Source organism: Vipera berus (genome assembly GCF_964194415.1).
Source record: "Vipera berus genome assembly, chromosome: 7".
NCBI lineage: Eukaryota > Metazoa > Chordata > Lepidosauria > Squamata > Viperidae > Vipera > Vipera berus.
Genome location: NC_138209.1, coordinates 37,859,660 through 37,877,058, shown reverse-complemented (window position 1 = coordinate 37,877,058; position 17,399 = coordinate 37,859,660). Strand labels below are relative to the sequence as shown.

The window sequence follows — 17,399 nt, the reverse complement described above, 5'->3', positions numbered from 1 at the left end:
TTTTTTACAATGAATATTAATCATATTCTTAAAATGGTATATAATAAGCCCCACAGTCCTGCATCATGAGCACAATCACAAAAAGAGCATGCTGTTGAAATGAATGTTTTAAATATCTGAATAAACTTAAATGTCTTCCCTTGGTACCTATAGTAAATGAACATAGGATTAAGCTAGTTTCTTTAGAAAACTTTATATGCAACAATATTGTTCTTTTAATAAAATGTATGTGGAAGAAGTTCAGGCCAAACCTGAGGGAGGGGTCAAACATGTCACCAGTCATGAGTCCCTTCATGCCCACAAGAGATCTAAGACCAGCCCACCTTTAATTCCTTTGACTCTTATCTACTACCAATTTGCTTTGGATGTTAGTAGTCAGATTATTGTAGAGAGTTTAAGCTCACAATAAATTATTATATCCACTTGATATAATACACGGGACACGGTGGCTCAGTGGGTTAAGATGCTGAGCTCGTCAATCAGAAGGCCAGCAGTTTGGTGGGTTGAATCCCGAGTGCCGTGTAACAGAGTGAGCGCCTGTTACTCGTCCCAGCTTCTGCCAACCTAGCAGGTCGAAAGCACGTAAAAATGCAAGTAGAAAAATAGGGACCACTACGGTGGGAAGGTAACAGCGTTCCGTGCGCCTTTGGCATCTAGTCATGCCGGCCACATGACCATGGCTGGCTCTTCGGCTTTGAAATGGAGATGAGCACCGGCCCCTAGAGTTGGAAACGACTAGCACACATGTACTGGGGAACCTTTACCTTTACCTTTTTATCCACTTGAACTGCCTAGATGTTCTGATTTCCCCGGCACTTAACAACATAGTTTAAAATGTTGTTTTACAGAAACAAAAACATTTCTAGAAGACAAAGCAAGGAATCATTCCAGAGAATTTATTAAAAGGAGCAGAGTCACTTGTTTTGTATCATGGGCAGCTATATAAATTTGGAAAATAAATAAATAAAAATACCTCTTGTAAAAATGTGAAAAATGAAAGTGGAATAATATGTATTATTTTACTACTACTCTACATTGAAATAATTACAATGGACAAATTATCACATTTACTTAGAATAGGGAAATATTGAATCTGGTATAAACTTTCTTATAACAATAATATTTATGCATATAATACTTTCTAAACAAGATTACTACTGTATTATGACTGTGATTTTAGTAATTATTTTTTCATTTTAATTCTATGCAAATTTTATCATCTTCTTTTACCACTGTGGGGCATGATGGCTCAATTCAAAAGATGAGTGCTGTGAGACAGAGTGAGCTCCCTTTCTTTTTCCAGCTCCTGCCCACCTAGCAGTCTGAGAGCATGCAAATGCGACTAGATAAATAGGTATCACTTTGACAGCAACAGTGTTTTGTGCATCTTGGCATATAGACATGCTAGCCACATGACCACAGAAATGTCTTCAGACAACACTGGCTTCCTCAGCTATAAAACAGAGTTGAGCACCATCCCTTACAGTCAGAAACAACTGGACAGGGTAAACCTATACCTTTACCCTTTCTATCATCATAAAGCAGGGGTCGGCAACTTTAAACACTCAAAGAGCCACTTGGACCCGTTTCCCAGAGAAAAGAAAACATGGGGAGCCGCAAAACTCACACGTGCGCACAAGGGGGAAAAATTGATTGAAGAGTTTAATTAAAAAGAAATAGAGGATGCTGTGCATGAGTTCTCTCTCTCTCTCTCTCTCTCTCTCTCTCTCTCTCCATCCCTCCCTCCCTATCTTTCTGTCCCTCCCTCTCTCTCTTCCCCCACCCTCTCTCTTTCCCTCTGATCTTCTGCTCACCTGGCAAGATGGCTTCATGCTGTTCTCTGACAAGCTAAAAAACATTCCTATTGGGCTGGCTCTCCTGCCCTTGGTCTGCCAGTCCTCTTCCCCCACTGACTCTGTGTGTGTGTGTTTGTGTGTGTGTGTGTGTGTGTAAGAGAGAGAGAGAGAGAGAGATGCTGCTTTCTGCTGCTTCCTGCTTCCTGCGGAGACACAGCAAAGGCAGGAGCCCCACCCAATAAGCTTGTCAGCTTGTTGGAGAACAGCGTGAGGCCACTCTCTTTTTTTTACACACAGAGAGATAGACAGAGAGAGAGAGAAGGGAAGCGCAAGTGCCTCTCTGTGTCTCTGTCTCTCTCTCTCTCTGCAAATGGCAGAGGATGACTGGGAGCCGCAGGAGAAGGCTGAAAGAGCTGCATGTGGCTTCAAAGCCGCGGGTTGCTGACCCGTGTCATAAAGCCTTGGAAATTTCAGACTTACATTTAATATTCATTTAATACAGAATGTTGTTTTCCCATCTTGTTATTCTCATAGTCATTTAAAATATTTTAAGGATACTTTGGATGTGCAACAACCAATTGTTAGTTAAAGGATACAAAAAAGATCCATGCTTGAATCATCTTTTTGCAGGTGTACCAAGTACCTTTTAATAATCATGATGGGAGTTTAAGGATCTATAGGATGAAATTCAGTCTAATGAAAAACATAAGTCCATGTCTACATACAGATGCACTGAAATGGAACAGCTTGCAAGCAGAGGTAACCATATGTGATGAAATGTTTAACAGATTCTGATAACACAGAGAAGGGAGCAGAAACATTAATCCAGGGGACACAAAAAACATTAGAAATAGACCTAGATTAACCCTGCCTTAAATACACTAGGTATAAATCTATGTGGAGAATTGCAGGTTTCTAAAATTATATTATACTACCTACTAGCAATAAAAGCTATTCTAAAAATCCAGGTGTTTTGTTACCTGTTTGCTAGCCTTGCAGGGTTAATATTGTCTAATTACAAATTGAGATATATTTTCTGTTGATATTATTTGAAAAAATTGTGTTGATGTGTACTGATTTAATTTAATAAATTAAGAAATGTATTAAAGAGGAAACAATATTCAACTTTAGAAATTACAGTTTCTTCATAATGTATTTCATATAAGCATACTTGCTTATAAATCCTTAAAAGCATATTCAAATTCCTGGCATAAGGGCAATAGAGCTGGCTTCATATCATAAATTGTTTATGTTGAAAAGGGAAAAATACAGATATAATCACAATGAATATGTCTGGGAACAAGCTCTGTTTTGGACAGAATTATTGTATGAACATTTAGTCATAGAGAAGTTTGAACACTGATTCATTATAAGTGTTTTTCTGAGCAACATAACTAATGAAATATCACAGAGGCTTTCAGTGGGAAAGCTCTCTGTTTGCCTTGAGCAAAAAAAATATTTATTGCTGGATTCACTGGCTCTGAGCCAAAAAAATCTGCTATGCAATCATACTAGTGATACATACATATAATGCTAGTGATAACATTTTCCCATTTAAAAATCAAAACCTCAGTTTTCTTAGAAATTTTTATAGTCCTATGTCATGTACATTTAACTCCCCCATCACACATTTCTGCAGATGCAGAAGCATGGAATAGAGGCAGAAGGAAAGAGAATTTAATTCTCTGCAAAAATTTCCAACACCCCAGCATAATGTAGCTACTAGCTCAGAAAAAGAAAGAGTTAAGAGCAGAGAACAAAAGCATTTTTCTTTATTTGACTGTAAGAAGGGGTGAGATTACAAAGAGAGTAGCATTACTTAAGATTCACCTTATCTGACTATGGAAATTCTCAGTCATCCAGGTTATGGTTGTCCCAAAGGTGCTTTTTCAGGAGTTAGCTGGACTTTCTTGTTTTTCTTTGAAGACATTTCGCTTCTCATCCAAGAAGCTTCTTCAGCAATGACTAGATGGTGGGAAATGGAAGGATTCATATTCCTTGCAGACAGCTGGTCATTTGCATTCTTTTAGAGAGTCATTGAAGCCATTTGGAGGTTTATCTGTGTCCTCAGGGTCACCTGAGTAGTGCAAATGTGTGTGGAGCCTTCTTGGCTGCAGGATGTTTTCTGCCCTGTGCATTTTCTAAAATAATGCAAATAACCAGCTGTCTGCAAGGAATATAAATCTCTCCGTTCCCCACCATCTAGTGAAAGCAGAAGAAGCTTCTTGAATGAGGAGCGAAATGTTTTCAAAGAAAAATAAAGTCCACTTGCCTCCTGAAAAAGCACCTTTGGGATTCAGCTTATCTAAACTTATAGATCATATAGCAAGGACACAATTTAGAGTAGGGGTGTCAAACTGCCGGCCTGCTGGTGGGATGCATCATAGCAAAACTGCACCCACACCATTGTCAGCAATGACAAAAAAGTCCCAATATATCGTGACACATCATGTGACATTGTGAGTTTGACACCTCTGATTTAGAGCTTCCAGCAAGATGGATGTTCAACTCTGATTCTAGAGAATATAACAGATATCTTAGCATAAGAGAGAAAAGCCAATTTGTTTCAAAGATAAGCAGAAACACAAACAATAGTGTAAAAAAGGTCCAAAAGAAAGAAAGAAAGAAAGAAAGAAAGAAAGAAAGAAAGAAAGAAAGAAAGAAAGAAAGAAAGAAAGAAAGAAAGAAAGAAAGAAAGAAAGGAAGGAAGGAAGGAAGGAAGGAAGGAAGGAAGGAAGGAAGGAAGGAAGGAAGGAAGGAAGGAAGGAGAAGCTCAGAGGGACTAATAAGGAAATTTTAAGGAGGAACTATATATGGATAAGAAATGTACCAAATGTAAATACTGTCACTGCTGTATGCTGAAACTTTTTAACAGAGTATGAACAGTAAGCAGGGTGAACTAGAAATTCAGGTAAATGAGGGTGGATATGATATTGTTGCCATTACAGAAACATGGTGGGACGAAACCCACAAATGGAACACACAGCTAAAGGGATTTAAATTATTTAAAAGAAACAGACTAAACAAAAGAGGAGGTGGAGTTGCTCTATATATAAGAAATAACTTTATCTCTACAGAAATAAAGCACAACAATGATGAAAACTGTAAACTTGAATGTATTTGGGTCAATATAAAAGGGGGGGGGAATGACATTGTCATAGGTGTATACTATAGGCCACCGAACCAAGCAGAGGAAATAAATGAACTTTTTGCTAGTCAGTTAACTAAGGTATGTAGGAAGCGCATCACAATAGTAATGGGGGACTTTAATTACCCTGATATCAACTGGGAGACAAATTCTGCAGCAAGTGGAAGATCTAACAGATTCCTGACAAACCTAGCAGACAACTTTCTCTCCCAAAAAGTAGAGAAGGGAACTAGGGGATTAGCCATATTGGATTTAATTCTCACTAACAGAGATGAAATGATAGAAAGTGTTGAAGCCACAGGAACCAAACTAGTCTTGGACTTTAAAAGAGCTAATTTCAATAAACTTAGAGAGACCTTGGGAAGAATTCCATGGATGAGAATCCTAAAGGGGAAAACAACTCAAGAAGCTTGGGAAATTTTGAAAAGTGAGATAATAAAGGCCCAGTCTAGCACAATACCAACAAAGAAGAAAAATAACAGCTTTCAAAAGAAACCAGCATGGCTGCAGAAAGAACTCTCTGATAAACTGAAAGATAAAAAGGACAAGTATAAGAAGTGGAAAGAGGGGCACATAACTAAGGCAGAATATCAGCAAACAGCCCATGCCTGCAAAGATGCAGTGAGAGAAGCTAAGGCTCAAAATGAACTAAGGCTTGCTACCAAAGTCAAAAATAACAAAAAAGCTTCTTTCAACATATAAGAAACAAGAAAAAAAGTTAAGGAAATGATTGGTCCATTAGTGGGGGAAAGTGGCAAGAAGGTGACAAGCAACAGGGAGAAAGCAGAACTATTTAACTCATTTTTTCCATCTGTCTTTACACAAAGGGAAAAAAACAGTCCAACCTACCAAAACCAGTGCCATAAAAAACAGAATAGAAACACAAGTTAAGATAGACAAGAAAATGGTAAGTGAGCACCTGTCCAGCCTAGACGAGTTCAAATCACCAGGAACTGGCAGACGTGATCTCAGAACCACTGAACTATATTTTTCAAAGATCCTGGAGCACTGGGGAACTACCAGAAGACTGGAAGAGAGCTGATGTAGTTCCCATCTTCAAAAAAGGAAAAAAATAGATCCACGAAACTACAGACCTATCAGCCTGACCTCAATACCTGGGAAGATTCTGGAAAAGATAATCAAACAACAAATCAGCGAACACCTTGATGTGAACAAAGTTATCACTAAAAGCCAACATGGGTTTGTCAAAAACAGATCATGCCAGACAAATCTTACTGCATTCTTTGACCAAGTGACAAAACTAGTGGACCAGAGGAATGCTGTAGATATAATTTACTTGGACTTCAGTAAGGCATTTGATAAAGTAGATCACAACCTTCTACTTGATAAGATAGAAAAATGTGGGTTAGATAGCATCACCACCAGATGGATTTGTAGCTGGCTGACAGGCCATACTCAGCATGTGGTCCTCAATGGAACTGCATCTACATGGAAGGAAGTGTGTAGTGGGGTGCCACAGGGCTCTGTTCTGGGCCCAGTGCTCTTCAACATCTTCATCAACGATTTGGATGAGGGGATAGATGGGGAACTCATCAAATTTGCAGACGACACCAAGCTGGCAGGAATAGCCAATACTCCAGAAGATAGGCTTAAGATACAGAAGGATCTGGACAGACTCGAACACTGGGCACTATCTAACAAAATGAAATTCAATTGTGAAAAAAGTAAGGTTCTACATTTAGGCAGGAAAAGTCAAATGCACAGGTATAGTATAGGTGGTACCTTGCTCTATAGTAGCAACTGTGAGAGAGATCTCGGAGTCCTAGTGGACAATCACTTAAATATGAGCCAGCAGTGTGCTGCAGCTGCCAAAAAAGCCAACACAGTGCTAGACTGCATTAACAGAGGGATAGAATCAAGATCGCGTGAAGTACTAATACCACTTTACAATGCCTTGGTAAGGCCACACCTGGAATACTGCATCCAGTTTTGGTCACCACGATGTAAAAAAGATGTCGAGACTCTAGAAAGAGTACAGAGAAGAGCAACAAAGATGATTGGGGGACTGGAGGCTAAAACATATAGGGAACGTTTGCTGGAATTGGGTATGTGTAGTTTAATGAAGAGAAGGGTGAGGGGTGACATGATAGCAGTGTTCCAATATCTCAGGGGCTACCACAAAGAAGAGGGAGTCAAGCTATTCTCCAAAGCACCTGAAAGCAGGACAAGAAGCAACGGATGGAAACTAATCAAGGAGAGAAGCAACCTAGAACTAAGGAGAAACTTCCTGACAGTTAGAACAATTAAACAGTGGAAGAACCTGCCTCCAGAAGTGGTGAATGCTCCAACACTGGATGTTTTTAAGAAGAGACTGGCCAACCACTTGTCTGAAATGGTATAGGGTTTCCTGCCTGAGCAGGGGGTTGGACTAGATGACCTCCAAGCTTATTATTATTATTATTATTATTATTATTATTATTATTATTATTATTATTATTATTATTATTATTATTATTATTATTATTATTATTATTATTATTATTATTATTATTATTATTATTATTATTATTATGTTACACTGAGATTTTCCCATTTTGCTCATTTATAACAAATGATGCATAATTAGATAAACAAGTTTGCAGTGTTATTTAGATCTGTTTCAATATCTAAGGCTTCCAACAATGACATTTATATAATTACTTTGAATGCATGGCATTATTTATTCAGATAAGAGCTATGGCATAGATACATTTTTAATTTGTTTAATTTCCACAATGAGATTGCTCAAAATTATAATTGGAGAACAAACCAAACAAATTTAGAATAATTTTTAGACAACCTGTGCCCCATTGTGTCATTAGATATATTTCCTTACCTAAACAGGGAAACAGAATGACCATGGGTGAGCAAAAAAGCAGTGGGAACAACTTCTGACTTTCTATCTATTGATGGTGGAGAAGAGATAGAGGACTGAGGTTATGGCTTGGGGTTATTGTGTGAGTGGAGCCCTGTTGTAGTTGTTTGTGTGTTAATTATGATTGCTGCCCAAAATATCCAGGAAGTTATCACAATGGACACGTGGGTGAGGAACGTAAAATTTACACAAGCTCAAAATTTAAGAGAGAATTTTTACAAAATGTTTTATAGATGGCATTTAGATCCCAAAAAGCTTGCAAGTATGTATCCGAATTATCAGCCTAAATGTTGGAGGTGCGGTGATGAAGATGCAACATATTTTCACATATGGTGGACTTGTAAAAAGGTTAAGGCTTTTTGGATAAAAGTCTGGTGGAACATGCAGAAGATTTTTAAACAGAGGATAAAGTTTTGTCCGCAATTTTTTTTGTTGGGAATAATTACAGATGCCACAGTTGTGGACACCAAGTTGATGTTGAATTTAATTACGGCGGCAAGACTTTTGATAGGCCAATACTGGAAGAAAGAGGAACTGCCGACCATAGAGGAGTGGACTTTAAAGGTTTCCGACCTGGCAGAGATGGCGAAGATTTCGGCCTATTTGAAAGATCATTCGCAAGAACGCTATATTATGGAATGGAGAAAATGGATTGATTTTATCCAGAACAAGTATAGGGTTAAGAAGTTTTATGTAGCATTTGAATAAGTCTTCCTTCGTTTTTTTTTCTTTATTATCTTAGTTTTTTTTTATACATATTCAATATTATTATTATTTGTTTTATCTTATATAAGCTAGAGAGTGATGGATTTTAGAGTTTATAATTGTTAGTATATGATTGTTTATGATTGCTTTTTATATATATACCTTGTATTTAGCTCTGGGAAGTCGGGGGGGGAGGGGGGGAGGGGGGGAGGTAGGGAGGGGGGAGGAGGGAGGGGGAAGGGGGGATTCTTAAAGGAAAACTGTATTTTAAAACTCTTCAATAAAAAAATAATAATCTTAATTTATACATTGTATGCTGTAAACTACTCACAATCTTTTGCAGTGGAGGAGTTATAACAAATCCTTTCTTCCTTCCCTCCTTTCCTTCCTTCTTCTCCTTCAAATTTTTTGCAGCAGCCCATCAGATAATCTGGACTAATCTCCCTAATGACTCCAGATCATTTCAAAAGAACTATGCAGACGTAGGAAGAGAAGTGAAACAGCTATTTTACCATTCTAATTTTCATGGTGTGGGCCCAGACATTAGGTCTTACTTTAGTTTGATTTGATTAACTCTTTGATTTCCTCTAACAGCATTTAGTTATTTCCTAATTTGTCTCATCTCCCAGAGTTATTCATTATCAGAAGCATCCCTGGATTAGCAAACCAGGAAAGGTTGCTCAAGCATATTTCTGTCCAAAGCCATTATCACTTTCCAATCCAGCAACCCATCACAGTCAACCTATTCTAGCATTTCCCACATCAGAAGATGAAGTTAGAATATTGAATACTATTTGGACAGCAGAAAAGCCAATTGATTCACTTTATACATTTGTAAAAGGCACTTTAATTAAGGCATTAAATCAAAGCATGTTTTCAAAGCTTTATAGATAGAAACAGGTCAAACAAGGGGCTCCTGCAGCTTTAGAAATAATAGAAAGAGAAGCTTGTTGGATCTATGTTTGGTCTCTTCAGTTCAAATGGATTTTTTTAGCACCACAAACCCTATTTGGCCCCAGTCCACAGGAATTTTTTGTGCTTATATTCTTTGGAGTGAGATCTCTGAAATTTTGGTAGCTCCTAATTTCACTTTACTCACGGTTGAAACATCTTAAAAAGTGAGATGAAATTGGGTTTTAAAATTGCAAATTACATAGTTTTTTCAATGTTATCCTAAACTTCATTCCTTGTCTCTGTCATAATCCAATCCAATCTACTCACTCGCACTGACAACATTAGAAGTCAGTTTGGTTTTTATGATATTTCATTAACAATAGATGACCCATTTGTTATTATAGGAAATGACCACTTTCTGAACATAAAAACTATGTTGCCACCCTAGCATAGCATTTGTTAGATTAAGTGTTAAGAATCTGAGATAATAAAACCCCTGTAAATGGCATCTTCTTCTGAATGTATTTATTTAGTTAGTGAGATTAATTCTAAGATCACTCAGTTGTCTGGGATCTGCATTAAGGCTTTGCATGCCAAACCATTATGTAGTTTCTGTTTTATATTTCTTCAGTAATTGCGTCTTTGTAAGAAACAGCTCTAGTTAAATAGGTGATGACTTCACTTAGGAAGGATTCAAATTTTGCAGTAGGAGTTCAAAGTCTTTAAGGAGATTTCTAGAAATGTTTTATCCCTAATTTTAGCAATATAATGTTTGTATTTATCAAGAATAAGGTGATAAAAGTGAAGATTTAATGTCATAATACTCTATGTCTCATTAATATAAGGGCCATAAGTTGGGCCAAGAGTGAAAATCAGAGCTTGCCCAACTCATACAATCTATACTTAATGGAGCTTCAGCACCCTTTTTGCATCTTATATCAGGATAAGTAGCACCTAAGGCAATGCCTCTCATGTTTGCAACTAAAAGAAAAATCTCATATAATATTATGTAATTTATAAAGTTACATATTGTAATGTCTACCCTATGTTTGAATTGATTCATTTTATTGTTTGAATATAACATTAAACATCATCTCTAGAGAAGTCAACTCATGTGTGGCACTCACAGCATCTGCTTCCATTGTCTTGTCATTAAAATAGATTGATCTCAAAAAGTAATCTGAATTTTGGGTCAATCCTAAAATTATGATTTAAATTAACATTTTATGGAAATTAATTGGAGAAAAAGCAGTCCAATTTTTTTACATATATTTTCCACTAGGAGTAGTCCACATTTACCAACTGCTCATTCAGCAACTATTTAGAGTTATGATGATGCTAAAGGAGACTTGCAATTAGTCCTTGAAATTATAGCTGTCACATCATCCCCATGGCTACATAATTGCAAATCAGGCACTTGGCAACCAGCACACATTTTCAATGGTTGCAGAAAAATGGAGGGAAAAAAGTCCTTTAACATTTCCTAAAGCTGTTGCTCACATTGATATCCATTAAAGTAACATCTTCACAAAGTTCTTTCTTCTGTCTTACATTTGTTACATTTTTATCTGTAGTTATCCAGAGATAAGGGAAGGGGAAAACCTATGATCAATTTTCTTCATTCTCTGCAATCATAATCAATCATAATAACTTCACTTCAGACTCCAGTATTGAGGATTTGGGCAGGGAAACCAGAAGCCACTTTCTTGCTTATATCTTAAATGCAGACTGGCTTCATTGTTAAGGTTGATGGACAATGCTTTCTTGAGCAAAGGATATTTCCTTACATGGATAAAATAGGAGGTAGAGGTTTTGTAAGATTTTAAGTATAAATCCCTCCCTGATTAAAAAAAACACATGACTCTAATTCAGGGGTGTCAAACTGCCAGCCTGCAGGCCAAATGCATCATGGTGAAACTGCACCCATCCCATTGCCAGCAATGGAAAAAAAGTTGCGATATGTCGCAACACGTCACGTGATGTTGTGATTTTGACACCCCTGATCTAATTATAGTCCTGTGTACTAGAATATTCCATTCTACTACATGGTGATTAAATAAACAAACAAATGTATTTATTTATTATATTTATCAGCTATCCATCTTACACGCCATAGTCCTGGGTGACTTACAAACAATAACGCAAAGCATAAAAGCAATCATAAAAACTCCTGGCTCCTCAAAAAACACATTCACAAACGTCATGAGCTCCAGCTTCACTCTATCACAACACTTTTGGGGAAAGCCAGGTCTTTTTAGAAAATGGTGTGGTCTCAGAGTTCCAGAGTCTTCTGTTTTTTAACTGATTTTATGATTTCCTTCTGAGATACAGGATTGAGACTATTTGTCTGCCTTGATAACGACTATCATTAAACACTAGACAGGAAAAAAATGGCACTATTATGTCTATGGAGATTCAAAACATCTTCAAGGAAAAACAAAGGAATTCCAGTTGCCTTTTTAAAAAGCACTGTTGAGACAACAGTACCATTAGTTCGCTTTTCAACTTTTGATACCATCAACCATGGAAGCTAGCAAGATTAAGCCTCAAACTATAGCAATGAGTAAATGATAGTACAGTATAATATGATACTAGTATAAATACTACTATAGTAAAATATGGTGACTGGGCTGTAAACCAGCATAAAATCCAAGAATCATATTACATCTGTACTAAGGGATTTGCCTTGCTCACTGCTTAACATATTAGTATTGCCAACAATTTAGAGATTAATTAAATAACCTTCTACATGATCACTGGCTACATAAAGCACTTCCAGATGCATTCCCTTAAGAAGAATGTTAAGTTCTCACTTTTTAATGTTTAACAAAATAATAGGCTTCTAATAATAAATTAAACTTCTTAATTAAGAGCTGCCCTTTGTTATTTTAATGACTGGTTTCTATTTTAACAATGTTAATTTTGCTTTGTCTAATATTTAATATTTTTCTATTATTGTAAGCTACCTTAAGAGGTAGAATAAAAAAAATCAGAATATAAAATCCGTAACACATGAAAAAAAGAATAAACCTGTGATTGTAGAAGGAGCACTCTGATTTTAGCATCCAAATTATGGGAAGTGGCAAATATTATAGCAACTGGAAAAATAAAAAAGCCAAGGAAAGTGAAAATCACCACACATTTTTAAGTGGACCAGGAAGAGATTAATGAAATAAATGGATATTCTTTTTTTAAAGGTTTTTTTTTTGTTTTTATAAGGATGGGGAGGAAAAAGGAGGGGTGGGGATTGGGGTTAGAATACAGGGAAGGTTGGGCTAGGGATTGGGGTTTCCCCCGATAACATTCAATGTTTGGCAAACAGCATATTGTCTGGATACATATATATATAAATGAGAATATTAGAGTTCATGATTGATAGCAATCCTAAATATAGTAAATTATAATAAAAAATATTAAATTTTCAATCCATAATATTTTTCTTACTAGAATACATTCAAAAATACATATCACTTTCTTTTCTCGCTAATTCGGTTATCTAGCCATTGATAAAATTTAGTCCAAGTTCTATAGTAAACTGAATCCTCTTTTTCATCAATCTCTAAATTTAATCTATCCATTTCTGCACAATCTAGTATTTTCTTTATTAATACTTCTTCAGTCGGTAAATTTTCATTTTTCCAATATTGGGCATAAATAATTCTCGCTACTGTTAATACCCCTTCATGGATTACTGCCTTGTCGTGGCGAAGGGGCTTGCGTAATTCAATGAAGCTATGAGCTATGCCGTGCAGGGCCACCCAAGACGGACAGGTCATAGCAGAGAGTTCTGACAAAACGTGATCCACTGGAGAAGGAAATGGCAAACCACTCCAGTATCTTTGCCATGAAAACCCTATGGACAGTACCAAAAGGCAAAACGATATGACGCTGGAAGATGAGCCCCTCAGGTCGGAAGGTGTCCAATATGCTACTGGGGAAGAGCAGAGGGCTAGTACTAGTAGCGCCAGAAAGAATGAAGCGACTGGGCCAAAGCCGAAAGGACGCTCAGCTGTGGATATGTCTGGTGGTGAAAGGAAAGTCCGATGCTGTAAAGATTTTTTCTCCATAGGAACCTGGAATGTAAGATCCATGAATCAAGGAAAACTGGACGTGGTCAAACAAGAGATGACAAGACTGAACATTGACATCTTAGGTATCAGCGAACTAAAATGGACAGGAATGGGTGAATTTAATTCAGATGAACATCAGGTATACTACTGTGGGCAAGAATCCTTCAGAAGAAATGGAGTAGCCTTCATAGTCAATAAAAGAGTAGGAAAATCAATACTGGGATACAATCCTCAAAATGACAGAATGATCTCAGTTCGAATCCAAGGGAAACCATTCAATATCACAGTAGTCCAAGTCTATGCCCCAACCACCAGTGCTGAAGAGGATGGAATTGACCAGTTCTATGAAGCCCTACAGCACCTTATAGAAGTAACACCAAAAAATGATGTCCTTATCATCATGGGGGATTGGAATGCTAAAGTAGGAAGCCAAAAGATAACTGGAATAACAGGCAAGTTTGGCCTTGGAGTGCAAAATGAAGCAGGGCACAGGCTGATAGAATTCTGTCAAGAGAATGCAATGGTCATAGCAAACACTCTTTTCCAACAACCCAAGAGACAGCTCTACACATGGACATCACCAGATGGTCAACACAGAAATCAGATTGACTATATGCTCTGCAGCCAAAGATGGACAAGCTCTATACAGTCAGTAAAAACAAGACCAGGAGCTGACTGTGGCTCAGACCATGAGCTTCTCCTTGCAAAGTTTAGGCTTAAACTGAAGAAAGTAGGGAAAAGCACTAGGCCACTCAGGTATGAATTAAATCATATCCCTGTTGAATATACAGTAGAGGTGACAAATAGATTTAAGGAATTAGATCTGATAGACAGAGTGCCTGAAGAACTATGGACAGAGGTTCGCGACATTGTACAACAGGTAGCAACCAAAACCATCCCAAAGAAAAAGAAATGCAAGAAAGCAAAATGGCTGTCTGAGGAAGCTTTGCAAATAGCTGAGGAAAGGAGGGAAGCGAAAGGCAAGGGAGAAAAAGAAAGATACACCCAATTGAATGCAGAATTCCAGAGAATAGCTAGAAGAGATAAGAATGCCTTCTTAAATGAACAGTGCAAAGAAATAGAAGAAAATAATAGAATAGGGAGGACCAGAGATCTTTTCAAGAAAATTGGAGAAATGAAGGGAACGTTTAATGCAAAAATGGGCATGATAAAGGACCAAAATGGCAGGGACCTAACAGAGGCAGAAGAGATTAAGAAGAGGTGGCAAAATTACACAGAAGAACTATACAAGAATGAGCTTAACGTCCCTGATAATCACAATGAGGTGGTCACTGACCTCGAGCCAGACATGCTAGAATGTGAAGTGAAGTGGGCCTTAGAAAAGCTGAGCAACAACAAAGCTAGTGGAAGTGACAGTATTCCAGCTGAGCTATTCAAAATCTTAAAAGACAATGCAGTAAAAGTGCTACACTCAATTTGCCAGCAAATTTGGAAAACTCAACAATGGCCACAGGATTGGAAAAGATCAGTTTACATTCCAATTCCAAAGAAAGGCAGTGCCAAAGAATGTTCAAACTATCGCACCTTTGCACTCATTTCTCATGCTAGTAAAGTCATGCTTAAAATCCTACAAGCTAGACTTCAGCAGTATGTGGATCGAGAACTACCAGAAGTGCAGGCAGGATTTCGAAGAGGCAGAGGAACTAGAGATCAAATTGCCAACATACGCTGGATCATGGAGAAAGCTAGGGAGTTCCAGAAAAACATCTACTTCTGCTTCATTGACTATGCTAAAGCCTTTGATTGTGTGGATCATAACAAACTGTGGCAAGTTCTTAAAGAGATGGGAGTACCAGACCATCTTATTTGTCTCTTGAGAAACCTATATGCGGGTCAAGAAGCAACAGTGAGAACTGGACACGGAACCACTGATTGGTTCAAAATTGGGAAAGGAGTCCGGCAAGGCTGTATACTGTCGCCCTGCCTATTTAACTTATATGCAGAGCACATCATGAGAAAGGCAGGGCTAGATGAATCAAAAGTTGGAATTAAGATTGCCGGAAGAAATATCAACAACCTAAGATACGCAGATGATACCACTCTAATGGCAGAAAGTGAAGAAGAACTAAAGAGCCTCTTGTTGCAGGTGAAGAAGGAGAGTGCAAAACTTGGGTTGAAACTTAACATTAAGAAAACCAAGATCATGGCATCTGGCCCTCTCAATTCCTGGCAAATAGATGGGGAAGAAATGGAGGTAGTGACAGATTTTATTTTCCTGGGCTCCAAGATCACTGCAGATGGGGACTGTAGCCAAGAAATTAAAAGACGCTTGCTCCTGGTGAGGAAAGCCATGGCAAATCTAGACAGCACACTAAAAAGCAGAGACATCACCCTGTCAACAAAAGTGCGTATAGTCAAGGCTATGGTCTTCCCAGTTGCAACGTATGGCAGTGAAAGTTGGACCATAAGAAAGGCTGAGCGCCAAAGAATTGAGGCCTTTGAACTGTGGTGCTGGAGAAGACTCCTGCGAGTCCCTTGGACCGCAAGGCGATCAAACCGGTCAGTCCTAGAGGAGATCAATCCTGACTGCTCTTTAGAAGGCCAGATCCTGAAGCTAAAACTCAAGTACTTTGGCCACCTAATGAGAAGGAAGGACTCACTGGAGAAGAGCCTAATGCTGGGAAAGATCGAGGGCAATAGAAGAAGGGGACGACAGAGAATGAGGTGGCTGGATGGAGTCACTGAAGCAGTAGGTGTGAGCTTAAATGGACTCCAGAAGATGGTAGAGGACAGGAAGGCCTGGAGGAATGTTGTCCATAGGGTCGCGATGGGTCGGACACGACTTCGCAGCTAACAACAACAACAACTGTTAATACACGTAATATTAAATAACTGCTCTCCTTGTCATAGTTAGGACCTATCATTCCTAGTGTTCTGAACCAGCCCTCTTCTCGCAACCCCTATTCGAAAAGAAGAGACTGGAAAGCGTCCAAGGCTAAAAGGCTTCTGCCAAGATTTAATTACGCAGTTAACAAAAACACTAGAGCTTGTCTTCTCAAGCGGAAAAGTTGCTTTCAGCAACCAGCCCCTCCCCAAACACTCCTTTTATAGAGAGCTCAGGGCGTGGTCTCCCTGTGCCTCCTCCCGAGGAGTCCTGCAGCCTTTCTTTGTTTGTTCCTGCTTGACTGCCTCCTGCGTCGGGCGTCCTTGAACAGGGCCAGCTGTGGGTCATCTTCCTCCGCACTCTCGGGCTCACGCAGCTGAGAAGAGGTCCCCGGCTGAGGACTCTGCAAAGCCTCCAAACCATCATCAGCCGGTTCGTTTCCCTCCTCCAAACCATCATCAGCCGGTTCGTTTCCCTCCTCCCCCTCAGAGTCATCCGATACATCAGAGCCGGCTGTCGGACCCACAGGCTGGCCCTGAGTCACAACACCTAGCAAGAAAAATTCTGGTTTAAATTCTATTTGTTTTTTAATCATCTTCTCCAACCATAAATGTATCTTAAACCAAAATCTTTTAGCTTTAGGACATGTCCACCAGATATGGTAGTAAGTACCAGGTCTTTGACTATATTTCCAACAAACATTTGAGGTGTTTTTATACATTTTTGCTAATCTCACTGGTGTCATGTGCCATCTATAGAACATTTTATACAAATTTTCTTTATATGATACAGCTTTAATTAGTAATATTTCTGTCCCATAACTTTTCCCATTCTTCAAGCTCTATAGAATGTCCAACATTTTTTGCCCAAAGTTACCATTGTTTCTTTGACTTGTCCTTCTTCCATCTCTAAATTAAGTAAAAGTCTGTAGAGGTTTTTAATCAGCTTTTCATCTGTTTTTAACAATATAAGATCTAGTTCTGTCTGTTCCTTGTAAAACGCCATTATTTTCACATTTTTTTCATATCTTGTTTGAATTTGTAGGTATGGCCACCATGCTAGGTTA

The 17,399-nt window shown here is 38.2% G+C and overlaps 1 long non-coding RNA gene across 1 annotated transcript; it reads right to left on the bottom strand.

The window, feature by feature from the left end:
- Nucleotides 1-12,912: 12,912 nt before the first annotated feature.
- LOC308670702 lies at nucleotides 12,913-16,954 on the bottom strand. Its single transcript, XR_014027059.1, has 3 exons — nucleotides 16,883-16,954; nucleotides 16,328-16,375; nucleotides 12,913-13,097 (listed from the first exon to the last, which is right to left on the bottom strand). It is a non-coding gene; the product is annotated as an uncharacterized lncRNA (long non-coding RNA).
- Nucleotides 16,955-17,399: the final 445 nt, after the last annotated feature.